The following is a 4,010-nucleotide window of genomic DNA, read 5'->3' as shown; positions in this document are numbered from 1 at the left end:
TGAAGATTGGGAAAAATGGAATATCTCCATTTTTAAGCTATGACGGCTTAAGGGCAGAAGGGGAAAAGCGTAAACCAAGCTAGGAGAGAGTATATAAGGAGTCCTAGGCGAGAGGCACAAGGGAGAACTTTTTTCAGAGAAAACTTAGCACTTAATGCAATTTTAGGCAATTTTCCGTTTTTGTTATTCGAGCTGCGATTTAATTAGGTTTTTGCCGTCTTAGGGTTTTTAGAACTAGGAATCTCGTCGACAGCTCTCGTAGCCCAGACACTTACCTTGTTGTAAACGCTCAAACACAGATTCAAAATAAGAACTATCTTGCTCTCTTTTTCGATTTCTTATTTTATTATTGTTCTCGTTTTGTGTTCTGATTGCTTGGCGTGTGGAAACTAGGGTTCTCTGACTTTCCTAATTGAAACGGAAATTGACAGTGCGAATTTCGGTTCCCACAGACGGGTAGTTCGGTCGGAAATTTCTGACAGGTTCATCGGCAAGAAACGCTTATTTCGGTTTGGAAAATAAATATTGAAATGGTAGTTCGATTTGAAATTTAAAAGTCGAACTTTTATAAAAAAGTTTGCAAAGTTAAACATACATTGATAAAGTAATTAAATTACATAGTCATTGATTGTACAAACATACAAAAGTGATTAATTTAAACATAAAGACCGTACAAACAACACATTTGGCAAACTTCCAGCTAGTAAAAAAAAAACCCAAAGTTCCTTACTAGAAACATTGATCGTCGGGGCTTTGGGTTGCAGAGTCCGGCTGGGTTTGAGTTGCAGAGAACTGCTCGGGGTAAAGGTTGGAAATGAAAGCGGTCACGCTACGAAGCTGTTCCTCAATAGCTTGACGTTTTGTCCGCTCTTCATCAAGCTCCGTCTTCATCCGCTCCATGTACTGAACAATACTCGAGGAAGAAACAGAGAGCTGAGATGATGAGCTTGAGATAGCCTCGGAGGTACGACCGATACCATACCGACGACCCTTCTTAATAGGAACATTCTACAAAAGAAGAGTAGAAAGATTTAAAAGTTTATAAGAACTATAAATATAACATGTTTACATTCAAGCAGCTGGATTTGAAGTAACCGATCCAAAATCAATCTGAAGAAGAAATAAACTGGCTCAGTTTCTGTTTTTCTATATACAAAGTCACACAACCCTTAACTGAATTCAAACTGACAGTTCTACTGAAGTGAAACCAAACCTATATTACAAGCTCGAAAATGAATCCTAAAATCCTGATAAACGGTCTAGAAGTTATTGGCTGGAGAAAAAAAATAACAACTGAGCACATAAAGTAGACTTACCCCGAGAAACCAGTTGGTTGATCTCTTCGCGGGACAGCATGTTAGAAGCTGTAGATCCATCATTCGCAGACAACTGAGACTCCTGAAGTTGTGCTTCTTTGTCCTCCTTCAGCTTACTCAGAGTTGCCAACAGCTCTCTCGCAATAGGATCGTGCACCTTTTGTTTATTGGTGTGCATATCCCTCATCAATTCTAACCAATCTGATGGCACACCACCCCTTTCAGCCGTCTTCCAATAAACACACAAATGATATAAGAATATCAGTTCAATGTAAATGATGAAATTAATAAAAAAAAATTTTAAAAAAGATACCACTTACCATTTCTATCTCACGTTTCTCTCGTGTCTTAGCACCACCTTTGTGTACTGCTTCACCTTTTCCAACACGCTTGCTTCTTCTGCCTAGCAGATATATCATACACTTCAATTCCTTCGGCCCATAACATTTTCAACTCATGAATCAATGGTTGCAAATAGACATCAAGGGATCTTTTAGGATGCGCAGGACCAGGAAATAGAATTGTGAGAAAGAGAAACTCTCGTTTCATGCACAATGATGGGGGTAAATTGTATGGTGTTACAATAACTGGCCAAAGAGAATATTGTCTCCCATGGCTTCCGAACGGGTTGAATCCATCTGTACTTAATCCAAGGTAAATATTTCTTCTCTCAGATGCAAAACTAGGATACACTGACTGAAAATGTTGTCAGGCTTTTGCATCTGATGGATGAGCAATTTCTCTGTCGCTGTTGTGTTCACCATGCCATCTTATAGTCTCGACAGTATGTTTGGATTGGTATAACCTCTTCAGTCGGTCTGTTATTGGCAAGTACCACATTCTCTTATACGGGATTTTAGTTTTTCGACTTGTTTCTTGAAACCGTGGTTTGTGACAGAATCGACAACTAGTACGATCAACATCCCTTCTCCAGTATAGCATACAGTTGTCGATGCAAACATCTATCATTTGATAGGGCAAACCCAACCCATAAACTAATAGGTAGCTGGTGAAAGGTTATCTCCCGGCAATATATCTTTCACAAAACCAGCTATCGCATCAACACAATCTTCGCTTAAGTTATAATCTGTTTTAATAGACATCATCCTTGTTGCAGCTGAAATAGGTGAAATACCATCTCTACAACCATCATATAACAGCTGTTTTGCTCCATATAACATATCATAAAATTTCCGCGCTTCAAAGTTTGGTTCCTCCACTCTAAACCTGTCTTCAACCATTTGAAAGTTCCTATATGTTCATCTAAGCCACCTTGTTGTTCTCCTAACCCCCCCCATGTTATTTTCTTCACTAGCACTACCGAAATTCACCATTGAATCAGTTTCACCATGCGAATACCAAACTTTATAGCCCACCATAAATCCTCTACTATATAAGTGCCTCCATACACCACTAACTGTACCAAATCTACGATTTTGACAAACTTGACAAGGACTGTACATCTTACCCGTTTCCAAAGCCCTCTGCTGGTTTGAGGCAAATGACATGAATTGTTGAAGACCTTCCACAAACTCTTCTGTCACAAGTCCAGTAGATGGATCTTGATGATTGTGATCCATCCAAGACCTAAAATATTCATTATGATTTGAGGAAGACATTTTGTATTGTGGAGAATTGTTTTTTAGAGTTGAATCTGTGAATGAGCGAGGACCGTGGTTTTGATATTTAAAGACAAATTTCTGACCGACTTTTGACCGTTTCTGACCGATTTCCAACGGCTATAAAAACTTTCGAATTTTGGTTAGAAATCCTTTGGAAATTTCTGACCGATCTCCGAGGACCGTTGTCGGTCGGAAATTTCTGACCATTTTTTGTCGAATTTGTAGCCGTTGGAAAGTTCTGACCAAATTACATTTCCGTTGCAAATCTGCCGGAAATTTCCGACCAAAAAGTATCGGTCAGAAGCTCGGTCAGAAAAAACCTTCTTTCTTGTAGTGATTGTTACTGGCAAACAAGCTGACTCAGTAATAACATTTTTGGTATAGAGCAAGAGTCTGCACCGTCAGACTCCACTTGGAGTTCCTTATCGAAAACAATATTGTTCCTTAGTTAACCTAAGAGCATGCGCAACGGGGGATGACCCCGAATCCTTAGCGGTTAATGGTCCCTTTAGTTTTAATATAATAATAATATTAAGCTTAATAAACGTAAGGATTGGTCCGTAATTAGGTGGTTGACGGACTCGATCCTTGTGTTACGTGTCCGAATTTGAGTGGACCGGGCCGCTTTTGTGTTTCGTATGGGGGAAAAAAATGGGTCAATTCGACCGAAGCAAAGAAAAAAAAAATCCTCTCGACGGCGATTCTCTCGACCCACCATCGCGATTGGTCTCCCTCGGATCCTCAAGGTAAATAGAAGGCTTCTCTTCTAGATTAATCGATTTAGATTAGTTTGCATCTTGTTTTCCTCTCAATCTAGGGTTCGGTTTTGTTTATTCAATCGATTTGGGGATAGTTTCGTTTCAAAATTAGGGTTTGAAAACGATTTGGGTATAAAACGATTATGGGATTTGGGGATTGTTTCATTTCAATCGATTTGTTCTTACGGGTTCAAAACCCATTTTGGTTCCGATCGATTTAGGGATTTGAAAACCCAAGTTTCTTCCTTTCGATTTAAGTTCCATTCGATTTACGATTTGGGTTGTTCTTGTTTGTTCTTACGGTTTCAAAATCG

This window comes from Brassica oleracea, chromosome C5 (genome assembly GCF_000695525.1).
Source record: "Brassica oleracea var. oleracea cultivar TO1000 chromosome C5, BOL, whole genome shotgun sequence".
In the NCBI taxonomy this organism is placed as follows: domain Eukaryota; kingdom Viridiplantae; phylum Streptophyta; class Magnoliopsida; order Brassicales; family Brassicaceae; genus Brassica; species Brassica oleracea.
This window is presented reverse-complemented; position numbering follows the sequence as displayed.